Below are 26,111 nucleotides of genomic sequence, written 5' to 3'. Positions count from 1 at the left end.
GTTAAGGACATTACTCATATGGAGGAAAGTGCGCATTGTGACCGTTGTATTCAATCCCGATGCAATATCTGTGTTTCATCAACACTTTGAAGGTCCACAGATTACAGATTGCCTCCAGATGTGCATCGGAAACTACTACAGGTTTTCCAGGGAACGATCAAAGCGTAGACTGTTTGAGACATTGCTCCTGTGGAGGAAAGTGCGCATGGTGACTGTTGTATTCAATCCCTATGCAAATTCTGTGTTTCATCAACACTCTGATAGTCCACATATTACAGAATGCCACCAGATGTGCATCGGAAACATCTACTAGCCTTGCAGGCAACGATCAAAGCGTAGACAGTTTGAGACATACCTCCCGTGGAGGAGAGTGCGCATGGTGACTGTCGTATTCAATCCCGATGCAATTTCTGTGTTTCAACAACACTCTGATAGTCCACGGATTACAGAATGCCACCAGAATTGCATCGGAAACTACTACTGGTCTTCCAGGGAACGATCAAAGCGTGGACTGTTTCAGACATTACTCCCATGGAGGAAAGTGGGCATGGTGTCTGTTGTATTCAATCCCGATACAATTCCTGTGTTTCATCAACCCTCTGATAGTCCACAGATTACCGAATGCCTCCAGATGTGCATCGGAAACTACTACTGGTCTTGCAGGGAACGATCAAAACGTAAACACTTTGAGACATTACTCCCATGGAGGAAGGTGTGCATGGTGACTGTTGTATTCAATCCCGATGCAATTTCTGTGTTTAATCAACACTCTGATACTCCACAGATTACTGAATGCCTCCAGATGTGCATCGGAAACAACTACTGGTCTTCCTGGGAACGATCGAAGCGTAGACTGTTAGAGACATTACTCCCATGGAGGAACGTGCGTATGGTGACTGTTGTATTCCATCCCGATACAATTTCTGTGTTTCATCAACACTTTCAAGGTCCACAGATTGCAGAATGCATCCAGATGTGCATCGGAAACTACTACTGATCTTCCAGGGAACGATCAAAGCGTGGACTGTTTCAGACATTACTCCCATGGAGGAAAGTGGGCATGGTGTCTGTTGTATTCAATCCCGATACAATTCCTGTGTTTCATCAACACTCTGATAGTCCACAGATTACAGAATGCCTCCAGATGTGCATCGGAAACTACTACTGGTCTTGCAGGGAACGATCAAAACGTAAACACTTTGAGACATTACTCCCATGGAGGAAGGTGTGCATGGTGACTGTTGTATTCAATCCCGATGCAATTTCTGTGTTTCATCAACACTCTGATAGTCCACAGGTTACAGAATGCCTCCAGATGTGCATCGGAAGCTACTTCTGGTCTTCCAGGGAACGATCAAAGCGTAGACTGTTTGAGACATTACTCCCATGGAGGAAGTGCATCGGAAACTACTACAGGTTTTCCAGGGAACGATCAAAGCGTAGACTGTTTGAGACATTGCTCCTGTGGAGGAAAGTGCGCATGGTGACTGTTGTATTCAATCCCTATGCAATTTCTGTGTTTCATCAGCACTCTGATAGTCCACATATTACAGAATGTCACCAGATGTGCATCGGAAACATCTACTAGTCTTCCAGGGAACGATCAAATCGTAGACAGTTTGAGACATACCTCCCGTGGAGGAGAGTGCGCATGGTGACTGTCGTATTCAATCCCGATGCAATTTCTGTGTTTCATCAACACTCTGATAGTCCACGGATTACAGTATGCCACCAGAATTGCATCGGAAACTACTACTGGTCTTCCAGGGAACGATCAAAGCGTGGACTGTTTCAGACATTACTCCCATGGAGGAAAGTGGGCATGGTGTCTGTTGTATTCAATCCCGATGCAATTCCTGTGTTTCATCAACACTCTGATAGTCCACAGATTACAGAATGCCTCCAGATGTGCATCGGAAACTACTACTGGTCTTGCAGGGAACGATCAAAGCGTACACTATTTCAGACATTACACCCATGGAGGAAACTGCGCATGGTAACTGTTGCATTCAATCCCGATGCAATTTCTGTGTTCCATCAACAGTTTGAAGGTACACAGATTACAGATGCATCCAGATGTGCATCGGAAATTACTACTGGTCTTCCAGGGAACGATCAAGGCATAGACTATTTGAGAAATTACACCCATGGAGGAAAGTGCGCATGGTGACTGTTGTATTCAATCCCGATGCAATTTCTGTGTTCCATCAACACTCTGATAGTCCACAGATTACAGAATGCCTCCAGATGTGCATTGGAAGCTACTTCTGGTCTTCCAGGGAACGATCAAAGCGTAGACTGTTTGAGACATTACTCCCATGGAGGGAAGTGCGCATGCTGACTGTTGTACTCAATCCCGATGCAATTTCTATGTTTCATCAACACTCTGTTAGTCCACAGATTACAGAATGCCACCAGACGTGCATTGGAAACTACTACTGGTCTTCCAGGGAACGATCAAAGCGTAGACCCTGTGAGACCTTACTCCCGTGGAGGAAAGGGCACATGGTGACTGTTGTATTCAATCCCGATGCAATTTCTGTGTTCCATCAACACTCTGATAATCCACAGATTACAGAATGCCTCCAGATGTGCATCGGAAGCTACTTCTGGTCTTCCAGGGAACGATCAAAGCGTAGACTGTTTGAGACATTACTCCCATGGCGGTAACTGCGCATGGTGACTGTTGTATTCAATCCCGATGCAATTTCGGTGTTTCATCAACACTCTGATAATCCACAGAATACAGAATGCCTCCAGATGTGCATCGGAAACTACTACTGGTCTTCCAGGGAACGATCAAATCGTAGTCTGATTGAGTTACTACTCACACGGAGGAAAGTGCGTATGGTGAATGTTGTATTCAATCCCGATGCAATTTCTGTGTTTCTTCAACACTTTTAAGGTCCACAGATTACAGAATGCCTACAGATGTGCATCGGAAACTACTACTGATCTTCCAGGGAACGATCAAAGCGTGGACTGTTTCAGACATTACTCCCATGGAGGAAAGTGGGCATGGTGTCTGTTGTATTCAATCCCGATACAATTCCTGTGTTTCATCAACACTCTGATAGTCCACAGAGAAAGGAATGTCATCAGATGTGCATCCGAAACTACTACTGGTCTTCCTGGGAACGATCAAATCGTAGACTGTTTAAGACATTACACCCGTGGAGGAAAGTGCGGATGGTGACTGCTGTATTCAATCCCGATGCAATTTCTGTGTTCCATCAACACTCTAATAGTCCACAGATTACAGAATGTCACCAGATGTGCATCGGAAACTACTACTGGTCTTCCAAGGAACTATCAAATCGTAGACTGTTTGAGACATTACTCCCATGGAGGGAAGTGCGCATGCTGACTGTTGTATTCAATCCCGATGCAATTTCTGTGTTTCATCAACACTCTGTTAGTCCACAGATTACAGAATGCCACCAGACGTGCATCGGAAACTACTACTGGTCTTCCAGGGAACGATCAAAGCGTAGACCGTGTGAGACCTTACTCCCGTGGAGGAAAGAGCACAAGGTGATTGTTGTATTCAATCCCGGTGCAATTTCTGTTTTTCATCAACACTCTGATAGTCCACAGATTACAGAATGCAACCAGATGTGCATCGGAAACTACTACTGGTCTTCCAGGGAACGATCAATGCGTAAACTGTTTGAGACATTACTCCCGTGGAGCAAAGTGCGCATGGTGACTGTTGTATTCAATCCCGATGCAATTTCTGTGTTCCATCATCACTCTGATAGTCCACAGATTACAGAATGCCTCCAGATGTGCATCGGAAGATACTTCTGGTCTTCCATGGAACGATCAAAGCGTAGACTGTTTCAGACATTACTCCCATGGAGGAAAGTGGGCATGGTGACTGTTGTAATCAATCAGAAAGCAATTTCTGTGTTTCATCAACAATCAGTTAGTCCACAGATTACAGAATGCCTCCAGATGTGCATCGGAAACTACTACTGGTCTTGCAGGGAACGATCAAAACGTAAACACTTTGAGACATTACTCCCATGGAGGAAGGTGTGCATGGTGACTGTTGTATTCAATCCCGATGCAATTTCTGTGTTTCATCAACACTCTGATAGTCCACAGGTTACAGAATGCCTCCAGATGTGCATCGGAAGCTACTTCTGGTCTTCCAGGGAACGATCAAAGCGTAGACTGTTTGAGACATTACTCCCATGGAGGAAGTGCATCGGAAACTACTACAGGTTTTCCTGGGAACGATCAAAGCGTAGACTGTTTGAGACATTGCTCCTGTGGAGGAAAGTGCGCATGGTGACTGTTGTATTCAATCCCTATGCAATTTCTGTGTTTCATCAGCACTCTGATAGTCCACATATTACAGAATGTCACCAGATGTGCATCGGAAACATCTACTAGTCTTCCAGGGAACGATCAAATCGTAGACAGTTTGAGACATACCTCCCGTGGAGGAGAGTGCGCATGGTGACTGTCGTATTCAATCCCGATGCAATTTCTGTGTTTCATCAACACTCTGATAGTCCACGGATTACAGTATGCCACCAGAATTGCATCGGAAACTACTACTGGTCTTCCAGGGAACGATCAAAGCGTGGACTGTTTCAGACATTACTCCCATGGAGGAAAGTGGGCATGGTGTCTGTTGTATTCAATCCCGATGCAATTCCTGTGTTTCATCAACACTCTGATAGTCCACAGATTACAGAATGCCTCCAGATGTGCATCGGAAACTACTACTGGTCTTGCAGGGAACGATCAAAGCGTACACTATTTCAGACATTACACCCATGGAGGAAACTGCGCATGGTAACTGTTGCATTCAATCCCGATGCAATTTCTGTGTTCCATCAACAGTTTGAAGGTACACAGATTACAGATGCATCCAGATGTGCATCGGAAATTACTACTGGTCTTCCAGGGAACGATCAAGGCATAGACTATTTGAGAAATTACACCCATGGAGGAAAGTGCGCATGGTGACTGTTGTATTCAATCCCGATGCAATTTCTGTGTTCCATCAACACTCTGATAGTCCACAGATTACAGAATGCCTCCAGATGTGCATTGGAAGCTACTTCTGGTCTTCCAGGGAACGATCAAAGCGTAGACTGTTTGAGACATTACTCCCATGGAGGGAAGTGCGCATGCTGACTGTTGTATTCAATCCCGATGCAATTTCTATGTTTCATCAACACTCTGTTAGTCCACAGATTACAGAATGCCACCAGACGTGCATTGGAAACTACTACTGGTCTTCCAGGGAACGATCAAAGCGTAGACCCTGTGAGACCTTACTCCCGTGGAGGAAAGGGCACATGGTGACTGTTGTATTCAATCCCGATGCAATTTCTGTTTTTCAGCAACTCTCTGATAGTCCACAGATTACAGAATGCAACCAGATGTGCATCGGAAGCTACTACTGGTCTTCCAGGGAACGATCAAAGCGTAAACTGTTTGAGACATCACTCCCGTGGAGCAAAGTACGCATGGTGACTGTTGTATTCAATCCCGATGCAATTTCTGTGTTCCATCAACACTCTGATAATCCACAGATTACAGAATGCCTCCAGATGTGCATCGGAAGCTACTTCTGGTCTTCCAGGGAACGATCAAAGCGTAGACTGTTTGAGACATTACTCCCATGGCGGTAACTGCGCATGGTGACTGTTGTATTCAATCCCGATGCAATTTCGGTGTTTCATCAACACTCTGATAATCCACAGAATACAGAATGCCTCCAGATGTGCATCGGAAACTACTACTGGTCTTCCAGGGAACGATCAAATCGTAGTCTGATTGAGTTACTACTCACACGGAGGAAAGTGCGTATGGTGAATGTTGTATTCAATCCCGATGCAATTTCTGTGTTTCTTCAACACTTTTAAGGTCCACAGATTACAGAATGCCTACAGATGTGCATCGGAAACTACTACTGATCTTCCAGGGAACGATCAAAGCGTGGACTGTTTCAGACATTACTCCCATGGAGGAAAGTGGGCATGGTGTCTGTTGTATTCAATCCCGATACAATTCCTGTGTTTCATCAACACTCTGATAGTCCACAGATTACAGAATGCCTCCAGATGTGCATCGGAAACTACTACTGGTCTTGCAGGGAACGATCAAAACGTAAACACTTTGAGACATTACTCCCATGGAGGAAGGTGTGCATGGTGACTGTTGTATTCAATCCCGATGCAATTTCTGTGTTTCATCAACACTCTGATAGTCCACAGAGAAAGGAATGTCATCAGATGTGCATCCGAAACTACTACTGGTCTTCCTGGGAACGATCAAATCGTAGACTGTTTAAGACATTACACCCGTGGAGGAAAGTGCGGATGGTGACTGCTGTATTCAATCCCGATGCAATTTCTGTGTTCCATCAACACTCTAATAGTCCACAGATTACAGAATGTCACCAGATGTGCATCGGAAACTACTACTCGTCTTCCAAGGAACTATCAAATCGTAGACTGTTTGAGACATTACTCCCATGGAGGGAAGTGCGCATGCTGACTGTTGTATTCAATCCCGATGCAATTTCTGTGTTTCATCAACACTCTGTTAGTCCACAGATTACAGAATGCCACCAGACGTGCATCGGAAACTACTACTGGTCTTCCAGGGAACGATCAAAGCGTAGACCGTGTGAGACCTTACTCCCGTGGAGGAAAGAGCACAAGGTGATTGTTGTATTCAATCCCGGTGCAATTTCTGTTTTTCATCAACACTCTGATAGTCCACAGATTACAGAATGCAACCAGATGTGCATCGGAAACTACTACTGGTCTTCCAGGGAACGATCAATGCGTAAACTGTTTGAGACATTACTCCCGTGGAGCAAAGTGCGCATGGTGACTGTTGTATTCAATCCCGATGCAATTTCTGTGTTCCATCATCACTCTGATAGTCCACAGATTACAGAATGCCTCCAGATGTGCATCGGAAGATACTTCTGGTCTTCCATGGAACGATCAAAGCGTAGACTGTTTCAGACATTACTCCCATGGAGGAAAGTGGGCATGGTGACTGTTGTAATCAATCAGAAAGCAATTTCTGTGTTTCATCAACAATCAGTTAGTCCACAGATTTCAGAATGCCTCCAGATGTGCATCGGAAACCAATACTGGTCTTCCAGGGAACGATCAAAGCGTAGACTGTTAAGGACATTACTCATATGGAGGAAAGTGCGCATTGTGACCGTTGTATTCAATCCCGATGCAATATCTGTGTTTCATCAACACTTTGAAGGTCCACAGATTACAGATTGCCTCCAGATGTGCATCGGAAACTACTACAGGTTTTCCAGGGAACGATCAAAGCGTAGACTGTTTGAGACATTGCTCCTGTGGAGGAAAGTGCGCATGGTGACTGTTGTATTCAATCCCTATGCAAATTCTGTGTTTCATCAACACTCTGATAGTCCACATATTACAGAATGCCACCAGATGTGCATCGGAAACATCTACTAGTCTTCCAGGCAACGATCAAAGCGTAGACAGTTTGAGACATACCTCCCGTGGAGGAGAGTGCGCATGGTGACTGTCGTATTCAATCCCGATGCAATTTCTGTGTTTCAACAACACTCTGATAGTCCACGGATTACAGAATGCCACCAGAATTGCATCGGAAACTACTACTGGTCTTCCAGGGAACGATCAAAGCGTGGACTGTTTCAGACATTACTCCCATGGAGGAAAGTGGGCATGGTGTCTGTTGTATTCAATCCCGATACAATTCCTGTGTTTCATCAACACTCTGATAGTCCACAGATTACAGAATGCCTCCAGATGTGCATCGGAAACTACTACTGGTCTTGCAGGGAACGATCAAAACGTAAACACTTTGAGACATTACTCCCATGGAGGAAGGTGTGCATGGTGACTGTTGTATTCAATCCCGATGCAATTTCTGTGTTTAATCAACACTCTGATACTCCACAGATTACTGAATGCCTCCAGATGTGCATCGGAAACAACTACTGGTCTTCCTGGGAACGATCGAAGCGTAGACTGTTAGAGACATTACTCCCATGGAGGAACGTGCGTATGGTGACTGTTGTATTCCATCCCGATACAATTTCTGTGTTTCATCAACACTTTCAAGGTCCACAGATTGCAGAATGCATCCAGATGTGCATCGGAAACTACTACTGATCTTCCAGGGAACGATCAAAGCGTGGACTGTTTCAGACATTACTCCCATGGAGGAAAGTGGGCATGGTGTCTGTTGTATTCAATCCCGATACAATTCCTGTGTTTCATCAACACTCTGATAGTCCACAGATTACAGAATGCCTCCAGATGTGCATCGGAAACTACTACTGGTCTTGCAGGGAACGATCAAAACGTAAACACTTTGAGACATTACTCCCATGGAGGAAGGTGTGCATGGTGACTGTTGTATTCAATCCCGATGCAATTTCTGTGTTTCATCAACACTCTGATAGTCCACAGGTTACAGAATGCCTCCAGATGTGCATCGGAAGCTACTTCTGGTCTTCCAGGGAACGATCAAAGCGTAGACTGTTTGAGACATTACTCCCATGGAGGAAGTGCATCGGAAACTACTACAGGTTTTCCAGGGAACGATCAAAGCGTGGACAGTTTGAGACATACCTCCCGTGGAGGAGAGTGCGCATGGTGACTGTCGTATTCAATCCCGATGCAATTTCTGTGTTTCATCAACACTCTGATAGTCCACGGATTACAGTATGCCACCAGAATTGCATCGGAAACTACTACTGGTCTTCCAGGGAACGATCAAAGCGTGGACTGTTTCAGACATTACTCCCATGGAGGAAAGTGGGCATGGTGTCTGTTGTATTCAATCCCGATGCAATTCCTGTGTTTCATCAACACTCTGATAGTCCACAGATTACAGAATGCCTCCAGATGTGCATCGGAAACTACTACTGGTCTTGCAGGGAACGATCAAAGCGTACACTATTTGAGACATTACACCCATGGAGGAAACTGCGCATGGTAACTGTTGCATTCAATCCCGATGCAATTTCTGTGTTCCATCAACAGTTTGAAGGTACACAGATTACAGATGCATCCAGATGTGCATCGGAAATTACTACTGGTCTTCCAGGGAACGATCAAGGCATAGACTATTTGAGAAATTACACCCATGGAGGAAAGTGCGCATGGTGACTGTTGTATTCAATCCCGATGCAATTTCTGTGTTCCATCAACACTCTGATAGTCCACAGATTACAGAATGCCTCCAGATGTGCATTGGAAGCTACTTCTGGTCTTCCAGGGAACGATCAAAGCGTAGACTGTTTGAGACATTACTCCCATGGAGGGAAGTGCGCATGCTGACTGTTGTATTCAATCCCGATGCAATTTCTATGTTTCATCAACACTCTGTTAGTCCACAGATTACAGAATGCCACCAGACGTGCATTGGAAACTACTACTGGTCTTCCAGGGAACGATCAAAAGCGTAGACCCTGTGAGACCTTACTCCCGTGGAGGAAAGGGCACATGGTGACTGTTGTATTCAATCCCGATGCAATTTCTGTTTTTCAGCAACTCTCTGATAGTCCACAGATTACAGAATGCAACCAGATGCGCATCGGAAGCTACTTCTGGTCTTCCAGGGAACGATCAAAGCGTTGACAGTTTGAGACATTACTCCCGTGGAGGAAAGTGCGCATGGTGACTGTTGTATTCAATCCCGATGCAATTTCGGTGTTTCATCAACACTCTGATAATCCACAGAATACAGAATGCCTTCAGATGTGCATCGGAAACTACTACTGGTCTTCCAGGGAACGATCAAATCGTAGTCTGATTGAGTTACTACTCACACGGAGGAAAGTGCGTATGGTGAATGTTGTATTCAATCCCGATGCAATTTCTGTGTTTCTTCAACACTTTTAAGGTCCACAGATTACAGAATGCCTACAGATGTGCATCGGAAACTACTACTGGTCTTCCAGATAACGATCAAAGCGTAGACTGTTTGAGACAATACTCCCATGGAGGAAAGAGCGCATGGTGACTGTTGTATTCAATTCCGATTAAATTTCTATGTTTCATCAAGACTCATATAGTCCACAGATTACAGAATGCCTCCAGATGTGCATCGGAAACTACTACTGGTCTTCCAGATAACGATCAAATCGTGGACGGTTTGAGACATTACTCCCATGGAGGAAAGTGCACATGGTGACTCTTGTATTCAACCCCGATGCAATTTCTGTGTTTCATCAACACTCTGATAGTCCACAGATTACAGAATGCCTCCAGATGTGCATCGGAAACTGCTACTGGTCTTCCAGGTAACGATCAAACCGTAAACTGTTTGAGACTTTACAACAATGGAGGAAAGTGCGCATGGTGACTGTTGTATTCAATCCCAATGCAGTTTCTGTGTTTCATCAACACTCTGATAGTCCACAGATTACAGAATGCCATCAGATGTGCATCGGAAACTACTACTGGTCTTCCAGGGAACGATCAAAGCGTAGACTGTTTGAGACACTACTCGCATGGAGGAAATTGCGCATGGTGAGTGTTGTATTCAATCCCGATGCAATTTCTGAGTTTCATCAACACTCTGATAGTCCACAGATTACAGAATGCCTCCAGATGTGCATCGGAAACTACTACTGGTCTTCCAGGGAACGATCAAAGCGTAGACTGTTTTCGACATTACTCCCATGGAGGAAAGTGGGCATGGTGACTGTTGTAATCAATCCCGATGCAATTTCTGTGTTTCATCAACACTCTGATAGTCCACACATTACAAAATGCCCCCAGATGTGAATCGGAAACTACTACTGGTCTTCCAGGGAACCATCAAAGCGTAGAATGTTTGAGACATTACTCCCATGGAGGAAAGTGCACATGGTGACTGTTGTATTCAATCCCGATGCAATTTCTGTGTTTCATCAATACTTTGAAGGTACACAGATTACAGAATGCCTCCTGATGTGCATCGGAAACTACTACTGGTCTTCAAGGGAACGATCAAAGCGTAGACAGTTTGAGACATTACTCCCATGGAGGAATGTGCGCATGGTGACTGTTGTATTCAATCCCGATGCAATTTTGGTTTTATCAACACACTGATAGTCCACAGATTACAGAATGCCTCCAGATGTGCATCGGAAACTACTACTGGTCTTCCAGGGAACGATCAAAGCGTAGACTGTTTGAGACATTACTCCCATGGCGGAAAGTGCCCATGATGACTGTTGTATTCAATCCCGATGCAATTTCTGTCTTTCATCAACACTCTGATAGTCCACAGATTACAGATTGCCATCAGATGTGCATCGGAAACTACTACTGGTCTTCCAGGGAACGATCAAATCGTAGACTGTTTGAGACACTACTCGCATGGAGGAAAGTGCGCATGGTGAGTGTTGTATTCAATCCCGATGCAATTTCTGTGTTTCATCAACACGCTGATAGTCCACAGATTACAGAATGCCTCCAGATGTGCATAGGAAACTACTACTGGTCTTCGAGGGAACGATCAAAGCGTAGACTGTTTTCGACATTACTCCCATGGAGGAAAGTGGGCATGGTGTCTGTTGTATTCAATCCCGATGCAATTTCTGTGTTTCATCAACACTCTGATAGTCCACACATTACAGAATGCCTCCAGATGTGAATCGGAAACTACTACTGGTCTTCCAGGGAACCATCAAAGCGTAGAATGTTTGAGACATTACTCCCATGGAGGAAAGTGCACATGGTGACTGTTGTATTCAATCCCGATGTAATTTCTGAGTTTCGTAAACACTCAGATAGTCCAGAGATTGCAGAATGCTCCAGATGTGCATCGGAAACTACTACTGGTCATCCAGGGATCGATCAAAGCGAAGACTGTTGCTACATTACTTCCATAGAGGAAAGTGGGCATGGTGACTGTTTTATTCAACCCCGATGCAATATCTGTGTTTCATCAACACTCTGATAGTCCGCAGATTAAAGAATGCCTCTAGATGTGCATCGGAAACTACTACTGGTCTTCCAGGGAACGATCAAAGCGCAAACTGTTTGAGACATTACACCCATGGAGGAAAGTGCGCATGGTGAGTGTTGTATTCATTCCCGATGCAATTTCTGTGTTTCATCAAGACTCTTATAGTCCACAGATTACAGAATGCCTCCAGATGTGCATCGGAAACTACAACTGGTCTTCCAGGGAACGATCAAAGCGTAGACAGTTTGCGACATTACTCCCATGGAGGAAAGTGCGCATGGTGACTGTTGTATTCCATCCCGATGCAATTTGTGTGTTTCATCAACACTTTGAAGGTCCACAGATTACAGAATGCCTCCAGATGTGCATCGGAAACTACTACTGGACTTCAGTGAACCATCAAAGCGTAGACTGTTTGAGAAATTACTCCCATGGAGGAAAGTGCACATGGTGACGCTTGTATTCAATCCGGATGCAATTTCTGTGTTTCATCAACATACAGATAGTCCACAGATTACAGAATGCCGCCAGATGTGCATCGGAAACTACTACTGGTCTTCCAGGGAACGATCAAATCGTAGACTGTTTGAGACATTACTCCCATGGAGGAAAGTGCGCATGGTGACTGTTGTTTTCAATCCCGATGCAGTTTCTCTGTTTCATAAACACTCTGATAGTCCACAGATTACAGAATGCCTCCAGATGTGCATCGGAAACTACTACTGGTCTTCATGGAAACGATAAAAGCGTAGACTGTTTGAGACATTACTCTCATGGAGGAAAGTGCGCATGGTGACTGTTGTATTCAATCCCGATTAAATTTCTGTGTTTCATTAACACTCTGATATTCCACAGATTACAGAATGCGTCGATTTACATCGGAAACTACTACTGGTCTTCCGGGGAACGATCAAAGCGTAGACTGTTTGAGACATTACTCCCATGGAGGTAACTGCGCATGGTGACTGTTGTATTCAATCCCGATGCAATTTCGGTGTTTCATCAACACTCAGATAATCCACAGAATACAGAATGCCTCCAGATGTGCATCGGAAACTACTACTGGTCTTCCAGGGAACGATCAAAGCGTAGACAGTTTAAAACATTACTAACATGGAGGAAATTGCGCATGGTGACTGTTGTATTCAATCCCGATGCAATATCTGTGTTTCATCAAGACTCTGATAGTCCACAGATTACAGAATGTCTCCATATGTGCATCGGAAACTACTACTGGTCTTCCAGGGAACGATCAAAGCGTAGACAGTTTGCGACATTACTCCCATGGAGGAAAGTGGGCATGGTGACTATTGTATTCAATCCCGATGCAATTTCTGTGTTTCATCAACACCTGATAGTCCACAGATTACAGAATGCCTCCAGATGCGCAACGTAAACTGCTACTGCTCTTCCAGGGAACGATCAAAGCGTAAACTGTTTGAGACATTACATCCATGGAGGAAAGTGCGCATGGTGACTGTTGTATTCAATAACAATGCAATTGCTGTGTTTCATCAAGACTCAGATAGTCCACAGATTACAGAATGCCTCCAGATGTGCATCGGAAACTACTACTGGTCTTCCAGGGAACGATCAAAGCGTAGACTGTTTGCGACAATACTCCCATGGAGGAAAGTGGGCATGGTGACTGTTGTATTCAACCCCGATGCAATTTCTGTGTTTCATCAACACTCTGATAGTCCACAGATTACAGAATGCCTCCAGACGTGCATCGGAAACTGCTACTGGTCTTCCAGGTAACGATCAAACCGTAAACTGTTTGACACTTTACACCAACGGAGGAAAGTGCGCATGGTGACTGTTGTATTCAATCCCGATGCAATTTCTCTGTTTCATCAACACTCTGATAGTCGACAGATTGCAGAATGCCTCCAGATTTGCATCGGAAACTACTAGTGGTCTTCCAGGGAACGATCAAATCGTGGACGGTTTGAGACATTACTCCCATGGAGGAAAGTGCGCATGGTGAATTTTGTATTCAATCCCGATGCAATTTCTGTGTTTTATCAACACTTTTAAGGTCCACAGATTACACAATGCCTCCAGATTTGCATCGGAAACTGCTACTGTTCTTCCAGGGAACGATCAAACCGTAGACAATTTAAAACATTACTCCCATGGACGAAAGTGCGCATGGTGACTGTTGTATTCAGCCCGATGCAATATCTGTGTTTCATCAAGACTCTGATAGTCCACAGATTACAGAATGCAACCAGATGTGCATCGGAAACCACTACTGGTCTCCCAGGGAACGATCAAAGCGTAGACTGTTTGAGACATTACTCCCATGGCGGTAAGTGCGCATGGTAACTGTTGTATTCAATCCCGATGCAATTTCTGTGTTTCATCAACGCATTCAAGGTCCACAGATTGCACGATGACTCCAGATGTGCATCGGAAACTACTACTGGTCTTCCAGGGAACGATCAAAGCGTAGACAGTTTGCGACATTACTCCCATGGAGGAAAGTGGGCATAGTGACTGTTGTATTCAATCCTGATGCAATTTCTGTGTTTCATCAACACTCTGATAGTCCACAGATTACAGAATGCTTCCAGATGTGCATCGGAAACTACTACTGGTCTTCCAGATAACGATCAAAGCGTAGACTGTTTGAGACAATACTCCCATGGAGGAAAGAGCGCATGGTGACTGTTGTATTCAATCCCGATGCAATTTCTGTGTTTCATCGAGACTCATATAGTCCACAGATTACAGAATGCCTCCAGATGTGCATCGGAAACTACAAATGGTCTTCCAGGGAACGATCAAAGCATAGACAGTTTGCGACATTACTCCCATGGAGGAAAGTGCGCATGGTGACTGTTGTATTCAATAACGATGCAATTGCTGTGTTTCATCAAGACTCAGATAGTCCACAGATTACAGAATGCCTCCAGATGTGCATCGGAAACTACTACTGGGCTTCCAGGGAACGATCAAAGCGTAGACAGTTTAAAACATTACTAACATGGAGGAAATTGCGCATGGTGACTGTTGTATTCAATCCCGATGCAATATCTGTGTTTCATCAAGACCCTGATAGCCCACAGATTACAGAATGTCTCCATATGTGCATCGGAAACTACTACTGGTCTTCCTGGGAACGATCAAAGCGTAGACTGTTTGAGACATTTCTCCCATGGAGGAAAGTGCGCGAGGTGACTGTTGTATTCCATCCCGATGCAGTTCTGTGTTTCATCAACACTTTGAAGGTCCACAGATTACAGAATGACTCCAGATGTATATCGGAAACTACTACTGGTCTTCCAGGGAACGATCAAAGCGTAGACAGTTTGCGACATTACTCCCATGGAGGAAAGTGGGCATGGTGACTATTGTATTCAATCCCGATGCAATTTCTGTGTTTCATCAACACCTGATAGTCCACAGATTACAGAATGGCTCCAGATGCGCAACGGAAACTGCTACTGCTCTTCCAGGGAACGATCAAAGCGTAAACTGTTTGAGACATTACATCCATGCAGGAAAGTGCGCATGGTGACTGTTGTATTCAATAACGATGCAATTCCTGTGTTTCATCAAGACTCAGATAGTCCACAGATCACAGAATGCCTCCAGATGTGCATCGGAAACTACTACTGGTCTTCCAGGGAACGATCAAAGCGTAGACAGTTTGCGACATTACTCCCATGGAGGAAAGTGGGCATGGTGACTGTTGTATTCAATCCCGATGCAATTTCTGTGTTTCATCAACACACTGATAGTCCACAGATTACAGAATGCTTCCAGATGTGCACCGGAAACTACTACTGGTCTTCCAGATAACGATCAAAGCGTAGACTGTTTGAGACAATACTCCCATGGAGGAAAGAGCGCATGGTGACTGTTGTATTCAATCCCGATGCAATTTCTGTGTTTCATCAAGACTCATATAGACCACAGATTACAGAATGCCTCCAGATGTGCATCGGAAACTACAAATGGTCTTCCAGGGAACGATCAAAGCATAGACAGTTTGCGACATTACTCCCATGGAGGAAAGTGCGCATGGTGACTGTTGTATTCCATCCCGATGCAATTTGTGTGTTTCATCAACACTTTGAAGGTCCACAGATTACAGAATGCCTCCAGATGTGCATCGGAAACTACTACTGGTCTTCAGTGAACCATCAAAGCCTAGAATGTTTGAGACATTACTCCCATGGAGGAAAGTGCACATGGTGACTCTTGTATTCAATCCGGATGCAATTTCTGTGTTTCATCAACATTCAGATAGTCCACAGATTACAGAATGCCGCCAGATGTGCATCGGAAACTACTACTGGTCTTCCAGGGAACGATCAAATCGTAGACTGTTTGCGACATTACTCCCATGGAGGAAAGTGGGCATGGTGACTGTTGTATTCAACCCGGATGCAATTTCTGTGTTTCATCAACATTCTGATAGTCCACAGATTACAGAATGCCTCCAGATGTGCATCGGAAACTGCTACTGGTCTTCCAGGTAACGATCAAACCGTAAACTGTTTGAGACTTTACACCAATGGAGGAAAGTGCGCATGGTGACTGTTGTATTCAATCCCAATGCAGTTTCTGTGTTTCATCAACACTCTGATAGTCCACAGATTACAGAATGCCTCCAGATGTGCATCGGAAACTACTACTGGTCTTCCTGGAAACGATAAAAGCGTAGACTGTTTGAGACATTAATCTCATGGATGAAAGTGCGCATGGTGACTGTTGTATTCAATCCCGATTCAATTTCTGTGTGTCATTAACACTCTGATAGTCCACAGATTACAGAATGCGTCCAGATTTGCATCGGAAACTACTACTGGTTTTCCAGGGAACGATCAAAGCCTAGACTGTTTGAGACATTACTCCCATGGAGGAATGTGCGCATGGTGACTGTTGTATTCAATCCCGATGCAATTTTGGTTTCAACTACACTCTGATAGTCCACAGATTACAGAATGCCTCCACATGTGCATCGGAAACTACTACATGTCTTCTAGGGAACGATCAAAGCGTAGACTATTTGAGATATTACTCCCATGGAGGAATGTGCGCATGGTGACTGTTGTATCAATCCCGATGCACTTTTGGTTTTATCAAGACCCTGATAGTCCACAGATTACAGAATGCCTCCAGATGTGCATCGGAAACTACTACTGGTCTTCCAGGGAACGATCAAAGCGTAGACTGTTTGAGACATTACTCCCATGGCGGAAAGTGCGAATGATGACTATTGTATTCAATCCCGATGCAATTTCTGTGTTTCATCAACACTCTGATAGTCCACAGATTACAGAATGCCTCCAGATGTGCATCGGAAACTACTACTGGTCTTCCAGGGAACGATCAAAGCGTAAACTCTTTGAGACATTACTCCCATGGATGAAAGTGCGCATGGTGACTGTTGTATTCAATCCCGATGCAATTTTGGTTTCATCAAAACTCTGATAGTCCACAGGGTACAGAATGCCTCCAGATGTGCATCGGAAACTACTACTTGTCTTCTAGGGAACGATCAAAGCGTAGATTGAGATATTACTCCCATGGAGGAAAGTGCGCATGGTGACTGTTGCATTCAATCCCGATGCAATTTTGGTTTTATCAAGACCCTGATAGACCACAGATTACAGAATGCCTCCAGATGTGCATCGGAAACTACTACTGGTCTTCCAGGGAACGATCAAAGCGTAGACTGTTTGAGACATTACTCCCATGGCGGAAAGAGCGAATGATGACTGTTGTATTCAATCCCGATGCAATTTCTGTGTTTCATCAACACTCTGATAGTCCACAGATTACAGAATGCCTCAAGATGTGCATTGGAAACTACTACTGGTGTTCCAGGGAACGATCAAAGCGTAGACTGTTTGAGACATTACTCACATGGAGGATAGTGCGCATGGTGACTGTTGTATCCAATCCCGATGCAATTTCTGTGTTTCATCAATACTTTGAAGGTACACAGATTACAGAATGCCTCCTGATGTGCATCGGAAACTACTACAGGTCTTCAAGGGAACGATCAAAGCGTAGACAGTTTGAGACATTACTCCCATGGAGGAAAGTGCGCATGGTGACTGTTGTATTCAATCCCGATGCAATTTTGGTTTTATCAACACTCTGATAGTCCACAGATTACAGAATGCCTCCAGATGTGCATCGGAAACTAATACTGGTCTTCCAGGGAACGATCAAAGCGTAGACTGTTTGAGACATTACTCCCATGGGGGAAAGTGCGCATGATGACTGTTGTATTCAATCCCGATGCAATTTCTGTGTTTTATCAACACTCTGATAGTCCACAGATTACAGAATGCCATCAGATGTGCATCGGAAACTACTACTGGTCTTCTAGGGAACGATAAAAGCGTAGACTGTTGGAGACACTACTCGCAAGGAGGAAAGTGCGCATGGTGACTGTTGTATTCAATCCCGATGCAATTTCTGTGTTTCATCAACACTCTGATAGTCCACAGATTAAAGAATGCCTCTAGATGTGCATCGGAAACTACTACTGGTCTTCCAGGGAACGATCAAAGCGCAAACTGTTTGAGAAATTACACCCATGGAGGAAAGTGCGCATGGTGACTGTTGTATTCAATCCCGATTCAATTTCTGTGTTTCATCAAGACTCTGATGGTCCACAGATTACAGAATGCCTCCAGATGTGCATCGGAAACTACTACTGGTCTTCCACTTAACGATCAAAGCGTAGACAGTTTGGGACATTACTCCCATGGAGGAAAGTGCGCATTGTGACAGTTGTATTCCATCCCGATGCAATTTCTGTCTTTCATCAACACATTGAAGGTCCACAGATTACAGAATGCCTCCAGATGTGCATCGGAAACTACTACTGGTCTTCCAGGGAACGATCAAAGCGTAGACAGTATGAGACAATACTCCCATTTAGGAAAGTGCGCATCGTGACTGTCGTATTCAATCCCGATGCAATTTCTGTGTTTCATCACCAGTCTGATAGTCCACAGATTACAGAATGCCTCCAGATGAGATTCGGAAACTACTACTGGTCTTCCAGGGAACAATCAAAGCGTAGACTGTTTGAGACATTACTCCCATGGAGGAAAGTGCGCATGGTGACTGTTGCATTCAATCCTGATGCAATTTCTGTGTTTCATTAACACTCTGATAGTCCAAAGATTACAGAATGTCTCCAGATGTGCATCGGAAACTACTACTGGTCTTCCTGGGAACGATCAAAGCGTAGACTGTTTGAGACATTTCTCCCATGGAGGAAAGAGCGCGAGGTGACTGTTGTATTCCATCCCGATGCAGTTCTGTGTTTCATCAACACTTTGAAGGTCCACAGATTACAGAATGACTCCAGATGTGCATCGGAAACTACTACTGGTCTTCCAGGGAACGATCAAAGCGTAGACAGTTTGCGACATTACTCCCATGGAGGAAAGTGGGCATGGTGACTATTGTATTCAATCCTGATGCAATTTCTGTGTTTCATCAACACCTGATAGTCCACAGATTACAGAATGCCTGCAGATGTGCATCGGAAACTGCTACTGCTCTTCCAGGGAACGATCAAAGCGTAAACTGTTTGAGACATTACATCCATGGAGGAAAGTGCGCATGGTGACTGTTGTATTCAATCCCGATGCAATTTCTCTGTTTCATCAACACTCTGATAGTCCACAGATTACAGAATGCCTCCAGATGTGCATCGGAAACTACTACTGGTCTTCCTGGAAACGATAAAAGCGTAGACTGTTTGAGACATTACTCTCATGGAGGAAAGTGCGCATGGTGACTGTTGTATTCAATCCCGATGCAATTTCTGTGTTTCATCAACACTCTGATAGTCGACAGATTGCAGAATGCCTCCAGATTTGCATCGGAAACTACTACTGGTCTTCCAGGGAACGATCAAATCGTAGACGGTTTGAGACATTACTCCCATGGAGGAAAGTGCGCATGGTGAATGTTGTATTCAATCCCGATGCAATTTCTGTGTTTTATCAACACTTTTAAGGTCCACAGATTACACAATGCCTCCAGATTTGCATCGGGAACTACTACTGTTCTTCCAGGGAACGATCAAACCGTAGACAGTTTAAAACATTACTCCCATGGACGAAAGTGCGCATGGTGACTGTTGTATTCAGCCCGATGCAATATCTGTGTTTCATCAAGACTCTGATAGTCCACAGATTACAGAATGCAACCAGATGTGCATCGGAAACCACTACTGGTCTCCCAGGGAACGATCAAAGCGTAGACTGTTTGAGACATTACTCCCATGGAGGAAAGTGCGCATGGTGACTGTTGTATTCAATCCCGATGCAATTTCTGTGTTTCATCAACACTCTGATAGTCCACAGATTACAGAATGCTACCAGATGTGCATCGGAAACTACTACTGGTCTTCCAGATAACGATCAAAGCGTAGACTGTTTGAGACAATACTCCCATGGAGGAAAGAGCGCATGGTGACTGTTGTATTCAATCCCGATGCAATATCTGTGTTTCATCAAGACTCATATAGTCCACAGATTACAGAATGCCTCCAGATGTGCATCGGAAACTACAAATGGTCTTCCAGGGAACGATCAAAGCATAGACAGTTTGCGACATTACACCCATGGAGGAAAGTGCGCATGGTGACTGTTGTATTCCATCCCGATGCAAATTCTGTGTTTCATCAACACTTTGAAGGTCCACAGATTACAGAATGCCTCCAGATGTGCATCGGAAACTACTACTGGTGTTCAGTGAACCATCAAAGCGTAGACTGTTTGAGACATTACTCCCATGGAGGAAAGTGCGCATGGTGAATGTTGTATTCAATCCCGATGCAATTTCTGTGTTTTATCAACACTTTTAAGGTCCACAGATTACACAATGCCTCCAGATTTGCATCGGAAACTACTACTGTTCTTCCAGGGAACGATCAAACCGTAGACAGTTTAAAACATTACTCCCATGGACGAAAATGCGCATGGTGACTGTTGTATTCAGCCCGATGCAATATCTGTGTTTCATCAAGACTCTGATAGTCCACAGATTACAGAATGCAACCAGATGTGCATCGGAAACCACTACTGGTCTCCCAGGGAACGATCAAAGCGTAGACTGTTTGAGACATTACTCCCATGGAAGTAAGTGCGCATGGTGACTGTTGTATGTAATCCCGATGCAATTTCTGTGTTTCATCATCACTTTCAAGGTCCACAGATTACACGATGACTCCAGATGTGCATCGGAAACTACTACTGGTCTTCCAGGGAACGATCAAAGCGTAGACAGTTTGCGACATTACTCCCATGGAGGAAAGTGGGCATGGTGACTGTTGTATTCAACCCCGATGCAATTTCTGTGTTTCATCAACACTCTGATAGTCCACAGATTACAGAATGCCTCCAGACGTGCATCGAAAACTGCTACTGGTCTTCCAGGTAACGATCAAACCGTAAACTGTTTGAGACTTTACACCAATGGAGGAAAGTGCGCATGGTGACTGTTGTATTCAATCCCGATGCAATTTCTCTGTTTCATCAACACTCTGATAGTCCACAGATTACAGAATGCCTCCAGATGTGCATCGGAAACTACTACTGGTCTTCCTGGAAGCGATAAAAGCGTAGACTGTTTGAGACATTACTCTCATGGAGGAAAGTGCGCATGGTGAATGTTGTATTCAATCCCGATGCAATTTCTGTGTTTTATCAACACTTTTAAGGTCCACAGATTACACAATGCCTCCAGATTTGCATCGGAAACTACTACTGTTCTTCCAGGGAACGATCAAACCGTAGACAGTTTAAAACATTACTCCCATGGACGAAAATGCGCATGGTGACTGTTGTATTCAGCCCGATGCAATATCTGTGTTTCATCAAGACTCTGATAGTCCACAGATTACAGAATGCAAACAGATGTGCATCGGAAACCACTACTGGTCTCCCAGGGAACGATCAAAGCGTAGACTGTTTGAGACATTACTCCCATGGAGGTAAGTGCGCATGGTGACTGTTGTATGTAATCCCGATGCAATTATTGTGTTTCATCATCACTTTCAAGGTCCACAGATTACACGATGACTCCAGATGTGCATCGGAAACTACTACTGGTCTTCCAGGGAACGATCAAAGCGTAGACAGTTTGCGACATTACTCCCATGGAGGAAAGTGGGCATGGTGACTGTTGTATTCAATCCCGATGCAATTTCTGTGTTTCATCAACACTCTGATAGCCCACAGATTACAGAATGCTTCCAGATGTGCATCGGAAACTACTACTGGTCTTCCAGATAACGATCAAAGCGTAGACTGTTTGAGACAATACTCCCATGGAGGAAAGAGCGCATGGTGACTGTTGTATTCAATCCCGATGCAATATCTGTGTTTCATCAAGACTCATATAGTCCACAGATTACAGAATGCCTCCAGATGTGCATCGGAAACTACAAATGGTCTTCCAGGGAACGATCAAAGCATAGACAGTTTGCGACATTACTCCCATGGAGGAAAGTGCGCATGGTGACTGTTGTATTCCATCCCGATGCAATTTGTGTGTTTCATCAACACTTTGAAGGTCCACAGATTACAGAATGCCTCCAGATGTGCATCGGAAACTACTACTGGTCTTCAGTGAACCATCAAAGCGTAGACTGTTTGAGACATTACTCCCATGGAGGAAAGTGCACATGGTGACTCTTGTATTCAATCCGGATGCAATTTCTGTGTTTCATCAACATTCAGATAGTTCACAGATTACAGAATGCCGCCAGATGTGCATCGGAAACTACTACTGGTCTTCCAGGGAACGATCAACTCGTAGACTGTTTGCGACAATACTCCCATGGAGGAAAGTGGGCATGTTGACTGTTGTATTCAACCCCGATGCAATTTCTGTGTTTCATCAACACTCTGATAGTCCACAGATTACAGAATGCCTCCAGACGTGCATCGGAAACTGCTACTGGTCTTCCAGGTAACGATCAAACCGTAAACTGTTTGAGACTTTACACCAATGGAGGAAAGTTCGCATGGTGCCTGTTGTATTCAATCCCGATGCAATTTCTCTGTTTCATCAACACTCTGATAGTCCACAGATTACAGAATGCCTCCAGAGGTGCATCGGAAACTACTACTGGTCTTCCTGGAAACGATAAAAGCGTAGACTGTTTGAGACATTACTCTCATGGAGGAAAGTGCGCATGGTGACTGTTGTATTCAATTCCGATGCAATTTCTGTGTTTCATCAACACTCTGATAGTCGACAGATTGCAGAATGCGTCCAGATTTGCATCGGAAACTACTACTGGTCTTCCAGGGAACGATCAAATCGTAGACGGTTTGAGACATTACTCCCATGGAGGAAAGTGCGCATGGTGAATGTTGTATTCAATCCCGATGCAATTTCTGTGTTTTATCAACACTTTTAAGGTCCACAGATTACACAATGCCTCCAGATTTGCATCGGAAACTACTACTGTTCTTCCAGGGAACGATCAAACCGTAGACAGTTTAAAACATTACTCCCATGGACGAAAGTGCGCATGGTGACTGTTGTATTCAGCCCGATGCAATATCTGTGTTTCATCAAGACTCTGATAGTCCACAGATTACAGAATGCAACCAGATGTGCATCGGAAACCACTACTGGTCTCCCAGGGAACGATCAAAGCGTAGACTGTTTGTGACATTACTCCCATGGAGGTAAGTGCGCATGGTGACTGTTGTATTTAATCCCGATGCAATTTATGTGTTTCATCAACACTTTCTAGGTCCACAGATTACACGATGACTCCAGATGTGCATCGGAAACTACTACTGGTCTTCCAGGGAACGATCAAAGCGTAGACAGTTTGCGACATTTCTCCCATGGAGGAAAGTGGGCATGGTGACTGTTGTATTCAATCCCGATGCAATTTCTGTGTTTCATCAACACTCTGATAGTCCACAGATTACAGAATGCTTCCAGATGTGCATCGGAAACTACTACTGGTCTTCCAGATAACGATCAAAGCGTAGACTGTTTGAGACAATACTCCCATGGAGGAAAGAGCGCATGGTGACTGTTGTATTCAATCCCGATGCAATTTCTGTGTTTCATCAAGACTCATATAGTCCACAGATTACAGAATGCCTCCAGATGTGCATCGGAAACTACAAATGGTCTTCCAGGGAACGATCAAAGCATAGACAGTTTGCGACATTACTCCCATGGAGGAAAGTGCGCATGGTGACTGTTGTATTCCATCCCGATGCAATTTATGTGTTTCATCAACACTTTCTAGGTCCACAGATTACACGAAGACTCCAGATGTGCATCGGAAACTACTACTGGTCTTCCAGGGAACGATCAAAGCGTAGACAGTTTGCGACATTACTCCCATGGAGGAAAGTGGGCATGGTGACTGTTGTATTCAATCCGGATGCAATTTCTGTGTTTCATCAACATTCAGATAGTCCACAGATTACAGAATGCCGCCAGATGTGCATTGGAAACTACTACTGGTCTTCCAGGGAACGATCAAAGCGTAGACAGTTTGCGACATTACTCCCATGGAGGAAAGTGGGCATGGTGACTGTTGTATTCAATCCCGATGCAATTTCTGTGTTTCATCAACACTCTGATAGCCCACAGATTACAGAATGCTTCCAGATGTGCATCGGAAACTACTACTGGTCTTCCAGATAACGATCAAAGCGTAGACTGTTTGAGACAATACTCCCATGGAGGAAAGAGCGCATGGTGACTGTTGTATTCAATCCCGATGCAATATCTGTGTTTCATCAAGACTCATATAGTCCACAGATTACAGAATGCCTCCAGATGTGCATCGGAAACTACAAATGGTCTTCCAGGGAACGATCAAAGCATAGACAGTTTGCGACATTACTCCCATGGAGGAAAGTGCGCATGGTGACTGTTGTATTCCATCCCGATGCAATTTGTGTGTTTCATCAACACTTTGAAGGTCCACAGATTACAGAATGCCTCCAGATGTGCATCGGAAACTACTACTGGTCTTCAGTGAACCATCAAAGCGTAGACTGTTTGAGACATTACTCCCATGGAGGAAAGTGCACATGGTGACTCTTGTATTCAATCCGGATGCAATTTCTGTGTTTCATCAACATTCAGATAGTTCACAGATTACAGAATGCCGCCAGATGTGCATCGGAAACTACTACTGGTCTTCCAGGGAACGATCAACTCGTAGACTGTTTGAGACAATACTCCCATGGAGGAAAGTGGGCATGTTGACTGTTGTATTCAACCCCGATGCAATTTCTGTGTTTCATCAACACTCTGATAGTCCACAGATTACAGAATGCCTCCAGACGTGCATCGGAAACTGCTACTGGTCTTCCAGGTAACGATCAAACCGTAAACTGTTTGAGACTTTACACCAATGGAGGAAAGTTCGCATGGTGACTGTTGTATTCAATCCCGATGCAATTTCTCTGTTTCATCAACACTCTGATAGTCCACAGATTACAGAATGCCTTCAGATGTGCATCGGAAACTACTACTGGTCTTCCTGGAAACGATAAAAGCGTAGACTGTTTGAGACATTACTCTCATGGAGGAAAGTGCGCATGGTGACTGTTGTATTCAATCCCGATGCAATTTCTGTGTTTCATCAACACTCTGATAGTCGACAGATTGCAGAATGCGTCCAGATTTGCATCGGAAACTACTACTGGTCTTCCAGGGAACGATCAAATCGTAGACGGTTTGAGACATTACTCCCATGGAGGAAAGTGCGCATGGTGAATGTTGTATTCAATCCCGATGCAATTTCTGTGTTTTATCAACACTTTTAAGGTCCACAGATTACACAATGCCTCCAGATTTGCATCGGAAACTACTACTGTTCTTCCAGGGAACGATCAAACCGTAGACAGTTTAAAACATTACTCCCATGGACGAAAGTGCGCATGGTGACTGTTGTATTCAGCCCGATGCAATATCTGTGTTTCATCAAGACTCTGATAGTCCACAGATTACAGAATGCAACCAGATGTGCATCGGAAACCACTACTGATCTCCCAGGGAACGATCAAAGCGTAGACTGTTTGAGACATTACTCCCATGGAGGTAAGTGCGCATGGTGACTGTTGTATTCAATCCCGATGCAATTTATGTGTTTCATCAACACTTTCTAGGTC

The sequence above is a fragment of the Schistocerca gregaria genome, chromosome 9 (genome assembly GCF_023897955.1).
Source record: "Schistocerca gregaria isolate iqSchGreg1 chromosome 9, iqSchGreg1.2, whole genome shotgun sequence".
NCBI classification, from domain to species: domain Eukaryota; kingdom Metazoa; phylum Arthropoda; class Insecta; order Orthoptera; family Acrididae; genus Schistocerca; species Schistocerca gregaria.
Note: the sequence above shows the minus strand (reverse complement) of the source record.